General features: G+C 35.9%; 1 pseudogene; it reads right to left on the bottom strand.

Annotated features, from left to right (window-relative positions):
- Positions 1–11,693: 11,693 nt before the first annotated feature.
- Positions 11,694–12,782, bottom strand: LOC149747860 (breast cancer type 2 susceptibility protein pseudogene; annotated as a pseudogene).
- Between the last annotated feature and the right edge of the window lie 665 nt (positions 12,783–13,447).

The raw sequence follows: 13,447 nt of genomic DNA, 5'->3' as shown, positions 1-13,447 counted from the left end.
AGGAAAATAGAACTGCTGCATGTTCTATGTAATTATGTACCAGTACTATGAAATTCTTACTACACTTACATTTACATGAAATTCCAAGGGCAATGTGGAGTCAGGGGGAAAAAATAACTCAAAATCAGAAATCCTGGGCAAAAATCCCTACTTATTAGCTGTATGGTTATAGACAATCTTCTAAGATTAGTCATTATAATTTATACTGGTCTTACTTTATATCAGTAACTATATAAAGTTTTATATACAACATTTTTATGAAATAGGTACTTTCATCATCCCAATTTTATAGAAAAGGGAACCAAAGCATGTAGAACTTAAGTAACTTGTCCAAAGTCATATAACTTGTCTGTGTGTGGGGTTGGAGCAGAGAGGTGACTGAAATCCAAGTCAGGGAATCTAGCTTCAGGGTCAGTGTTCTTAACAATTACACATACTGCCTTAGTTTTCTTATTTATAGATTACACAAATAAAATAATAACATCTTTGATACCAACAGCTTAAGATTTTGGTTGGTCCTAAACATAATGATGTGATTAAGTGTTCACATTATTAAACAGTAAACATAAAATAAAATTACATAGAACTGTATGAAAAATAAGGAATAGGGGCTTCCCTGGTGGTGCAGTGGTCGAGAGTCCGCCTGCCGATGCAGGGGACACGGGTTCATGTCCCGGTCCGGGAAGATCCCACATGCCGCAGAGTGGCTGGGCCCGTAAGCCATGGCCGCTGAGCCTGCGCGTCCGGAGCCTGTGCTCCGCAGCAGGAGAGGCCACAACAGTGAGAGGCCCGCGTACCACAAAAAAAAAAAAAAAAAAAAGGAATAAACTACTGTTTATTATTATTATTTCAGTAGGTGTTCCAATGTAATTGTTCCAGCATCTCTGTAAGTTAAGATTTATAGCATTAATCCTTTTTTGCAGGTGAGGGAGGTAAAATTCAGAGAGGTAAAGTGATTTGCCAAATTTCCCATAGTTAGGGAGTGGTAGAGCTGAGTTTCAACTCTAAAATCCAATTTATTTTGATTCTATCATACTGACCTTAATAATCATAAAAAATATTTTTACCTTTTAGAAGTTAACACTTTTATTCATTAGAAGTACATATGGTTCTGAAAAAAAATAGCACACTTTTAAAGCATACTGATATAGATTGTTAGGGGAAATAAAAATGTCATATTTTTTTCCCTCTGTAAATACTAAAATTTCTTCAGGAATAATAGAGTAATTATTTATTTTAGACATTATAAAATATATATTTTTAATTCAAGCAAAAGCTCAAATTGATCTTTTTGGCAATCACTGAAAAAATATGATGTATACATGAAATGTTCTCTCCATAAAGCAAGCAATTGGTTTCTGCAATTGTAAATATTGGTTGGATAACAAAACCTTTATGGGCTACATTAAGTCATCTTGAAAGAGTTTTACATTGTCATTGCCCCTTGGACAAAAGAGTGCTCTCCTGGTAATTGTAGATATGTGTGGAGGTAAAGACTCTACTATAGGCAGAGAGGAGAAAATCCAGACCTGCTACAGAATCCAAATCGAATTTAGAGACTAAAAGTAAATGAAGTCTGGTTCTTCACGGGGCCCTAGTTTCAAACCACGTTGAAAGGGTCAGAGGTAATGGATATTTGACATGCATATATACTGCAGCAATTATATTTTCATAAGATCAATTGGAGTCATATGGGTGGTTTATCACAGCATGTCTCCTTTACACCATCAAATAACCACTTGGCTTAAAAGTCCTCAAATCAAGTCTTAAATCAGGACTATTTAAAAATTACAGATACCTAGAAGTGAAGGCCCTGAGAATCTGCCCTATTTTATTTTGTCAGATTAATTATAACAAACTGGGACTTGGACTGAATTAGAGATAAATAGGATAAGACCAGATATGGTAGACAAACCCAGTATTTCAGCCATGTAACTTATAAGGAGGTAGCAATTGCCAGCAATTCAGTCCAGGGACATCCGGGTAGAGTATATTAAAGTGGGTTTAAAATGACATTAGAATGAAGACCTAAAAATAACCCAGGATTTGCTATTCCTCTCTGTATGGTTCCTGAAAGAAAAGTATGCCCAGAAAAAGAAAAATTACCATTTTACAGTGGATGGACTTTTACCTTGAATCCTCTGTAACGTTCTCATTGGCTAGACTGAGACAATGAAGATGATTCCTAAACTAGGCAAGTCCAGATGGGACAAAACCAAAACAGGCTAAAAGATCTGTTCCATTTACACCCTCCACAAATCCCAAACCCAATTTCAAACTCCAGTTCTAAATAAGGCAAACTCATATGTGCCCAGATAAAGAGCATGAAGAAAAAATGTTTGCTCTAATGAAGACGGTACCCTGCCTTAGACCTTTTTCAAGTATCTTCTGAAAGATCTCCCTTAACTATGTGGGAGAAGAGAGCATTTGAAGAAAGACATAAACAGAAAACCAAGCTCACAGATACAGAGAACAGATTGGTGGTTGTCAGGGGTAGGCACAATGGGTGATAGGGTTCAAAAAGCACCAACTTCAGTTATAAAATAAATAAGTCATGGGGATGTAATGTAAAGCGTGGCAACTATAGTTAACAATACTGTGTTGCATATTTGAAAGTCCCTAAGACAGTAAATCTTAAAAGTTCTTAACACAAGAAAAAAAAGTTCTATAAGTATGTATGGTGATGAATATTAACTAGAGTTATTGCGGTGATCATTTTGCAGTATATCCAACTAACAAATTATTATGCTATACACCTAAAACTAATATAATGTTATATGTGAATTATACCTCAGTTAAAAAATAATAAAGAAAAACACCACTCTGACCTACAGTGCTTTTGAAATATCTTCCCTTTGAACTGTAGCCCATTATAATATCTTAAACCTGAAAAGCTTAGATTTAAAACTCTCCTCCCAAAGGATGAAGTTGGGGCTGCATGGTAAAAGCAGGGAGCAGATGAGAACCTTGAACTTCCCCTAAATAACACCATATCCCTGATTTTTTCGTGTACCTTTTATTAACCCCAGAGAATTAAGAGAAAATCCCATAGTCAGCCAAGAGTGTGAGAATCCCCTTTGGGGGAGGTGATCACAGATTATCACAGAAGCCCTGTCCACAACTTCTCCAATCCTTGCCACTGTAACTCTTTCTTAGGTCAATGAATTGGGAACTTTATACCCTTTTATTTTGCCTCTAGTAGTTTCTGTTTTAAATAGTTCAGGAAAGTGCACTGTTTATTTGAAGTTCATCTTAAGCATAACACAAAAAAGCCTTCTGAATTTCACTTTGAAATTTTCTGTTATTCAATTAGGCTGCAAAACAAGATTTTCCAGTATGTTTCAGGTAACATCATAACTTGAAAATGCCATCATGCCAAATATAGCAGCAGTGTGCTAATGCTCTCCAACAGGTGACAATAGACAACCTTCTGCAGATAGTTTCCTGTTCCCACAGAAAAGTTAAAAGTCCTCAATCTGAAACTTATCCCTTAATGTTTCCCTCAGAAAATTTGAACTCAGAAAAGTGCCCTTCCTCCCTGATTTTTTATTCTATCTTGTACCAGCCAGATGGGTTTTATCTGCAGCAGCAGCTTGGATCATCTGTTACTGAAACAGGTGTAGCTCCTTCTGCACTTCCAAAGCTGTGCTCCGCCTCCAAATTGTTTATGCAGCCAGCATTTGCAAAGATCCATATGGTCAACAAAGCCACTAAAATATCCAAATACCAATACTACATCAGTGCGATTTAGAAATCACAAGCATTGCCAAGCCATTATAGCAGTTTAAACTCAAGGCACCAATTTCAGTCTGCAATATTATTTTTCAATTAGAAGTAATGTTCCCAGAACCCTAAGATTAGATCTATATTGATTTGCTAGGCACAATCCATAGCAAAGAACTAGCATTTCAGGTAAAAGGAAGTAGAAAGGAAAGGCAAACAAAATTATCGAGAAGAAAGCTAGGTTTCTTGGTTTTGTTTTCTGGTTTGTATTAATAGATACCAGCGGTCAGCAACCCACAATCTGTAAACTTAAATTTCAATCACTTATGATGATATGCTTACCACTTCCTGGAGGAAACAACCTCTATTTATAAAATGACTTCTATCAGAGATTGGAACCTAAAACACCCCTGGTTTTTGCATATTGAGACATTTGCAAAGCAGACCCCTAGACATTTGTCTTTATCTTCTTAATACCCACTCCTGTAGTATACTAGTATATTCTATCAGCCCCTTACTTTCCATTTTCTCCCCACTTTCTGAGAAGGGTTCTCTCTGTGAAGCCACTAAACATGGACTTGTTATCAGACCATCTCAGATATACGCCGTATGATCTGAAGCAAATTATGAAAATTTTCTCAGTGACAGTTCCCTCATCTATTAAAGGGAATAATAGCACCCTATCTCATATGATGGTGGTAGGGGTTAAATTAGATATATAAGTAACAGGCTTAACACAGTGCCTGGCACACTATGGGTGCAGGACATGTTTTCAATAGGCCACTCTCCAAACAAATGTCCTGACCTTGAGGAGCACCTGCTGTTCTTCCTTGTGCTTCTTAGTCTTCAGCAGAAGGTGATGGGGGCCTGGGGTAGGGGAGATAGCACAGATGACAAACCTGGAAAAGGGATGGAGTGAATTTGGGGATTATGAAGATGCCAAGTGTGTAGCACCACAAAGGAGCATCCCAGGAGCTGTGCCATAGGTTTATACATCACTCAAAGATTTACTCCAGTTAAACACACGATTCACGGGGCACCCCAAAGTCTAGTATGTGTTTACACTTCTGTATGTTTTGCTTACCCTAGTAAGTTTGGAAGCTACTAGAAATCAGGATTGTAGCATCTTTTTTTTAGGACAGAGCCATTATTTTTATTTATTTATTTATTTATTGTTGTAAGGCTGTTTTCTTTTTCTTTTAATTTTTATTTTATATTGGAGCATAGTTAATTTACAATGTTGTGTTAGTCTCGGGTGTACAGAAAAGTGATTCAGTTATATGAATACATATATCTATTCTTTTTCAGATTCTTTTCCCATATAGGTTATTACAGAATACTGAGTAGACTTTCCTGTGCTATACAGTAAGTCCTTGTTGATTATCTGTTTTATATATAGTAGTGTGTACATGTTAATCCCAAATACCGAATTTATCCCTCCCTGCCCACCTTTCCCCTTTGGTAACCATAAGTTTGTTTTATTACTCAGCCATAAAAAAGAATGAAATAATGCCATTTACAGCAACACGGATAGACCTAGAGATTATCATACTAAGTGAAGTAAGTCAGACAGAGAAAGACAAATATCATACGATATCACTTATATGTGGAATCTAAAAAATGATACAAATGAACTTATTTACAGAACAGAAACAGATTCACAGGATTCTAGCACCTTAACTTCTTTTATAAGTTGTACCTTCAATATTTAACATAGTACAGGACACAGTTCACTTTCTTATTGGTTAACTAAAGAAGAAATCAGATTCGATTGTGTTGTGTCTCTCAAAACTATGAAGCTATGTATGAAATCTTGTGAGAAGGCAGACAAAGGAAGAGATGATAGAAGAAATGAATTCAATGAAAAACTTAGTATAATTATGGACTTAGAATAATTCTAACATTATAACACTCTTTTTTCACACTTTCAACCTAGTTTGGGGTTGTTCTTTAGATACTGTTATGTCATAATTTTGTTTCAATTAAAACTTCAAGAAATGACTGGACACAGAATGTTTATGAACATGCTGAATAAAAAAGGTAAACAAGTGCATTTTCAATGTCTTGACCACAGGCAAGACAAACATAGAAGTCCATCGTTGTTTAAGGCAAAGTTTATGGCATCTTGTCTGTTATATTACATGTTCTCACAGGGCAAAGTACTTCCTGGTAATTCAAGTGTGTTACAGTGTTTAACAATTCAGTGTTCTTTTGCAGGTGACTGTGACTTAGAGTGTTTATGAATGATACTTCTTATTGTGTGAAGTTCTTCTATTTTGATATCATCTTTCTTTCATTAATCACAAAGAAGGAAAATGGTGTTTTTATAGTATATCTGGAGCCCAAAACTTCAGTTTTGTTCCAGGTAAGCAGTTCCTTTTATTAAGATTCTTTAACTCACTTTTGGTGACTTCTTATCCCTCAGCAGAGGGCTGGTGTCACACTATTTCCACATCTTCTTAGGCAAAAAGAACACACACAGTTCAGCTCCCATGCTAGTGGGTCACTGGTTTTGGGGAAAAGTCCATTTGTGTTAGGTGAAGTCTGTACATCTTCACAGCCCCGGAGAACTCAAGGAACCACGGTTTGATCTCCTTTCAATAAGCAGTGGAGGAGATGGAGAGCAATAAGACGTATAAAAGTCCAACCGATCTAGTACTTGTACTTACATAGTTTGATAATTATGCATAAATATTTATTAATGAGAGCAAGAAGATAATTATAAAAAAGATTTTAGAAATAAGAAACATTCCACTTAAAATCTTGTTGCCTGTAAATGTAATTTACTATGTAGTCTTGGTGTTTAAATGCATTTTTCCTTCCACTTTATTTAGTCTCTATTTTATTATGCTTTTACTTTATAGTTAATAAGCTATAGTTATTTCTTTAATATAAAACAACTCTACTGAGTATTATCATAAAATATTAGTTAGAACAATTATAATTATATCTAAACTTTACTAAGCACTTTTTTATCTGCCAACCATTACATGTTTTATAGGTTTTTTGTTCATTCATGTATAAAATACATAATACAAAATATTATTGATATTTTGACCATTGAATACAATGATAAAAATGGATGCAAAAATATTGTGCACAGAGTGGAAAAAGAGGTCTTTGAAGAACTAATGATTTGGGAAAGATATAATGGGATAAGAAGTAGTTTTTTTGGTCATCCCAGAAGAAAGGCAATGGCAGCATCCAATAAGGTTAAATACATGCCCTTCCCTGCCAAGGGCCTGGAAAAGTTTGGTAGCATGTATGTGTGACTCCACTGGAGAGTGACTGCCAGCTTCTAGAAAGGTGAAGGTTGCAGTGGGCTGCTTCAATCACAGCTCGAGTAATGAAAATTAGGATAAGATCTATCAAAGAGGGGAAAACATTGTTGCACCAGAGGCAGAGCTAAGATGGTTTGCCAACTGTCTCTGAGACTCTGCACACATATATACTTTGGGTAGAGCTGAGAGTTGCAAAAATCAAGTGCCCACCAAATCTCTCCTTTTCCTAAAGGAATAAATGTCAGTGATTGAAGGTGATGTGAGCTGACTTTGCAGACTAATGTTACCCAGGAATCCTCAATGCTTATATGCACTCTACACATTTAATTTTTAATAAGAATATGTAATCTGTATGTTGATACATTTCTTAATGTTGTATTATCATGAGTGCTTGAAGCATATTTCAGATATTCCCAGGAGTGCTGAAGAAAATATTATACCTCCAGCAAGATGGCATAAAACCAATTATCAGGGGGGATTCATGAAAAATTAGCCAGGTTAAATTGCTATATATACAATACAAACATATTTTTAGTAGGTCCTTGAATATAATCTACTCCTCAATAACCCAAATGACTGTTCTTTTTTTTAAACAGTTGAAAATAAAGACAAAACAAACTTTCTAGTTCCATTATTTACAGCTTTTAGTTTATATTCTCCTTAAAACTGTCAATTTGATGTCTTCTGAAGATAAATTTATTATCTTTTATAATAAGGCAGTTCTGGAATCAGAAAAATTTGACTTTACCATTTAATTAATCTCAATTGGACTCTGTAATAGACATAGATTATAAAATATTCTAGTCACCTAATAATGGTTTTCTAGCATCTGAAATGATATGGTTGAAATATACAGTAAAATGTGGTACTTTTATGAGAACAACTATAAAATCAGATCTTTTGCAATAAAAATAAGACAAGTAAAGAATATTTTGAGGGGAAATTATCCTACGTCACAATATAAAAGTCAGTTTAGAAAGCTCATAAAGAGATTTCCACTTTTGGAAACTTAGAATAGTTATATTCTTCCCTATTCCTCCCACTAAGTACAGTTAAAATCCTTTGACATAATATATAATGCAAATTTAGGCAGACTCTAGAAAAGATGGAGAGAAGACAGCAGACAGTCTAGGGATATTGTAATTGAGTAATGACATAGTGATGAGTTCTCTGGATTTTCTCTGCTTGATATATGCCAGATTTGGTTCTGGAGAACCAGCAATCCCGAAACACCAACACACAGACAAAAACAGCCCCAAGAAAAGCTCATTCTTTCTAGCCAAAGGTCCAGGAAAAGGGAAGCCTAGCAAGACGGATAAATTTTAGCCAATAACTGCTCTAGCCCAGAAAAACACCAGAGAAAAAACGGTGGCGCCACTCCTATCCTTACTGAAAAGGCTGAGTCTGGAACCTTCCTGTCCATTCTCACCAGAGTATAAGATACCGCTTGCCCCGCTATCACCCTGCCAGTGTGGTGTCAGAGAAGGCCAGGTGGAGAGCCCTCATTTTCTTCCCCCACAAGCCAGTAAGAGGCCCTTTGCACTAGCTAATAATCCTATGTAATTCAGAATCGAGTATACTTTATTGAAAAATTTTTTGGTTGACATGTAATCCAACTGGACATTTTTAAGTTGCTAGAAATGGAGTCACTAGCAGTATTTAAGTCTTTCCAAATTTGTGAAATAATTTCTTGTGACACCTTCAAATACTCAAAAATTAGAAGCATAATGCTATAAGCCATCATATCTTTTACAACTCAGGTCTTCCCTTCTGATTACTTGAGGCGCCCATTTGAATGCCTTGCACATAGTATATCTGGATTATGTGCCTGCTGAATTGAGATGGCTTGGTGTTATAGAAACAGCATGGACCTGGGAACAGAAAATTGTGTTCGAGGCCTAGATCTAATAGAATTAGCTGTGTGACCTAAGTAAATCATTTGTTGATCTTATACTTTGATTTCTTTGTACATTAAATTCAGAGATGGAGAAAGAACATACTAACTTATCTCTAAGTCTTCTTGTATTGTCTTGTGACCCAGTAAATACTATTAACCTATTTCCAGACTCTTACAATAATTTCCAGACTGACCTTTACTCTTCAAATTTCACATTGTTAAAAAACAAAATTCAGCTGAGTAAATTTTAAAGACCTTATTGGCCTTATTCAACAATTCATAAATTGGGCAGCACCCATCTAACATATAGAAAGGAGCTCCTAGGCGCTGAACAAAATGAAAGACTGAAAGGCAGAATGGAGCAGGAATAAAAACGTTATACCAGGCAAAAGCAAATTGATTATTGTAAGATTACTTCCTTTAGAGGATGGTAGAGTTTTATCAGGTAGATGACCTAACTAGTGCTGATCAGGCAATTCCTGATTGACTGGCTTAAGATTCCTTTTCTGGGAGAGCTGAAATTGTAATTAAGTTAGGTCTTGGTTTGATGACATGGGGCTTAGCATCAGTGGCTCCATTTTGGGTCTGTTCTCTTGTTTTTGATGATATCTATTCATTGCTCCAGTTAATCTTCCTGAAAGATTTGCTTGATCATTTCATTTACTGTAATTAAAACAAAAACAAACAAAATCTCTCTACTATGCACTAAACAAAACTTAAAACCCAGAATTTCAGTTTGGCTTTACAAAATCCCCATGAACCATCACCTGTCGTCATTCCCTGCAACATCAGGATTCTAGCCTGACCCATCGCTGCCACTCACCAGGCACAGCTAAGCTCTGCTTCTGTGTCTTTGACATATAACATCCCTTCCACCTAGAATGCCTCTCCTTTCCTTTTCCTTTTCCATTTTTCTGCTTACAATAGCTCATACTTATTGAGTGCTCATTTATACTAGCAAACACACTAAAACTTTTACTGCATATTCTCATTTTTAATTCTCACAATGACCCACTCAAATTGGCCCATTTTACTAATAAGAAAACTGAGACACAGAGAGGTTAAATGAGTTTTCCAAGGTCAAGCAGACAATATACTAGCAAAATGAGAAAAAAGTCTGTATTGTAAGTTAAATGAGTATATAAACTTCAACAGGAGATCAGAGGAAAGGTCATCACGTTGGTTTCTAAGATTATAGTAATAATATCTACCTCAAAAATAATTTAAATTTTACAAAGAACTTTCATATTCTCTGTCCTATTTTATTTTATTTATTTACTTTTTAAAATTCAATGTCAGCAGAACCTTAGGTTTAGGAGGAAAAAAACATGTAATGGGATTAAAAGAATACCATTTGAAAACTTAATAATAACTTTCCAAATTGAACATAAAGCTTAAAATAAAATGATTATTTCATATTACTTTTTGGTTGTAATAAAAATATTAAAGCACAGTTTTAAAAGACTGTAAAGAACTTCAATAGAACATTGATTTCCTTAAAGAAGGTATGGAAATCTTGATGTTTAAAATTTTTAAACATAAAATCATAAGTTTAGTTGAATATAATAAAACCCTCCACCTCATCACAATGCCTGCCTAATTGGAGGGTACGTTTGGTGTTATTAAAGCTTATCCCTATATATATATTTTAATTTTGAGCCTTCAACCAGTTGACTAGGGTAGGCTTTCAAAAGATTTGAGAGGCCTTTGTTTGTTGAACAAATACTTTATATTCACCATTGGAAAACAGGTTAAGCCTGCTGTGTCAATTAGCTTAATTGATGGGAACTTCAATTGGTCCTGGGGTGTGTTAATTTCCTGAGGCTAACCTGTTGAGAGAACTACTTAGAGAAACTTTCACAGTTGGGAAAGCTTTCAAATGCACTTGACTTAATCTAAGATCCAGTTACCATACTTTCACACATATTAAATGCCCCAAATCCTCCTTGCTTCAACACCTTTGATATCAAGACCATCTTTGGTTCCTTCCTCCTGCAGTTTTCTTTACCTTCCTCCCACTTAGACAAGAAGGACAAGATTTGTTCTGATCCCTCCAAGGGGTAAAATTAAGACCAGTAGCTTGACAAGTACTATTTAGCGTAAGAACATTCTCAAGGTTGTCTGTATGATAGCATGTGTAGTTTGGGGGTGGGTCATGAATATATATGTGTTTGTGGATGGGTGCATCCACACAGCTGTGTAGCTCTTTTACATATATCATGACACAGCATCCTAGCAAACCTATAAACTATTTATCTCATCCTATAAATGGAATAACAAACCTTATCCAAGGTTGCATAGCAGAGCCAGGATTTAATTCCAATATCAAAAACTGAGATCTTTTCTCTACATCATCTGCAGTCCAGATGATCATTTTGTTAAAAAACAAAAACAAATTAACACTATGAAATCTTCTGATTTAAAATCTGCTTCTGATTTAAAGTACTTGAACTTTTAATAAATAATTTAATTTTACAGATCACATTGGAATCATAAAAGGGAAGTACATTGAGGGTTCTATTTTTCTTGTAGTCACGCTGACTTAAGGATGAAGAATTGGTCAAAAGAAAACACCACTGTAATATCTTACTCATCCTTTTTTGATCAGGATAAAACTGTATTAGAACCAACATGTGCATTAAGGAAAACTGGTTCATAGTGGGTTACCTCTTAAAAACAAACCTAAAATAGGAACTAAACTAAGAGGAATTATATGAGTCAAAATAACTGCGCTTAGAAACCTAGTTTCTTTTAGTTATAAGGACACAATCTAAAAGAAACAGGTATGTTTACTTCGTTTGTAAAATCATACATATAGTGACCAAATCTAGTCATAAAGATTTAAAGGAGATTTTTTTCTTGATTAGTTAATAAATATACAGTCACAGTTTTAAGATATATAATTGAAATAAGAGTATACCGATATAGAAGCAGGCAAAGAGCATTGCTGTGATATACAAGCACGTAGATACATTTTGAACGTTTTCCTTTCTTTTCTCATTATGCAAATTCTGATGTAGCGTTTGAAATCGTATATGTTTTACAAACTGGAAAGGTTGAGTCAATACCTAATTTATCATCATTTTGGTTTTTGTCGCCTTTGCAGTCTCTTGGATATATTTTTTATTGTACTTGTGTCCTGCATATTAGTCTTCTGTTCTTCAGTCCTGGCTGGGGAATTCCCTCATTCTTTGATCACAGATGCAGTGTAAGGCCTTTTCAGTCCGAGATGATCTTTTGGACCAATGGGAGCAGTCCTAGTGGACTCACTGATAGATGTAAGTTGATTTTCTCCTGCTGGACCAGACAAAAGGGCTTGGGTATTTATCAGGGCAAGTTCTTCATCAGCTATTGAATCACCTTCCAAAAGAGAGATGTCATTAAATTTTTTAAGTGGAGTCATCTGAGGAGAATTCAATTCTTTTTTCTTCATAGGTGTTTCATATTTGGTGCCACAACTCCGTGGTGGCTGAAATGCCTTCTGTGCAGCTGGAGAAACAAATGTACAAATGGGACTGACAGGTGGAGGTACAGGCAATCTGCTCAAGAAATCCAAGGCTCTTCTCTTTTTGCAGTTTTTTGGGTCATCAGTCTCTTTCTCTCCTTTGCAACAAGACTTTGAAGTCATTTGGGCTGCTACAGGTGTGGAGACAGACTTCCCTTTGAGCTTACAAAGTGATAACTGTCTCATGAAAGGCAGAGCAGCACATGCTAAAAAATACTCAAGCATTTGTTGGAGAGATAGGAAGGCATTGGGCTAAGATCTTGAACATATCTTAGACCTGACAGCTCAGTCTCTTTCTGAAATGTCTGAAAATTAATGAGATCTGTAAACATTCTTAGGGGCTCTTTCTCTCTCTCTCTCTCTCTCTCTCTCTCTCTCCCTCTCTCCCTCCCTCCCCCCTCCCCTCTCCCCTCTCTCTTGTGGCATAAGGCCCATGTATAAGAAGTGATGAAGACAATAACAAGCAAAAATTTGGCCTCTGTAACCTAATCCTTTTTGGCTTTGCAGCTGATTGCCAGGTTTCCTCCCAGCCACCCTTACCCTCCCTGCCTAAGGCTGTTGATTGGTCTAACACCTTAGCCTCCTTGCTCATCAGCATTCACTTCTACAGAACTTTTACATTAATTTCACTTAATGTAAAACCACCTTCTTATTACACTCTGAACATTTTCATCTCTCCAAGCGCCTGAAATTCTATGACTTTCAAATTTCTGTCTTCAATGGGAACCAGTGCCCTTTTGAATATATCTATTTCCCCAGTGGACCCCATTACCTGGATATATAGTTCTTCCAATCTAAAATGTCCAAAATATACACGATAATCTTTATCTTTGCATCTATCTCCTCTTTGATTCTATTAAACCGTAGCCCCAGGGGGCTTTGAATTTACCTTTGTCTCCTACTGTTTTCTAAACTAAAGATCCAATTGGCCACAATTAGGTTAATTTAATGGGACTTTACCACTTATACATCTTTTGCCTCATCGGCCTTTTTCCTTTTGCTCTGAGACCAGGCTCTCTTCCCTTCTGGCCTGATCTACAG

Source organism: Delphinapterus leucas, chromosome 12, assembly GCF_059928025.1.
Source record: "Delphinapterus leucas isolate spDelLeu-1000000601 "Yukka" chromosome 12, BTC_Dleu_Yukka2, whole genome shotgun sequence".
Classification (NCBI taxonomy): Eukaryota; Metazoa; Chordata; class Mammalia; order Artiodactyla; family Monodontidae; genus Delphinapterus; species Delphinapterus leucas.
This window is presented reverse-complemented; position numbering and strand designations above follow the sequence as displayed.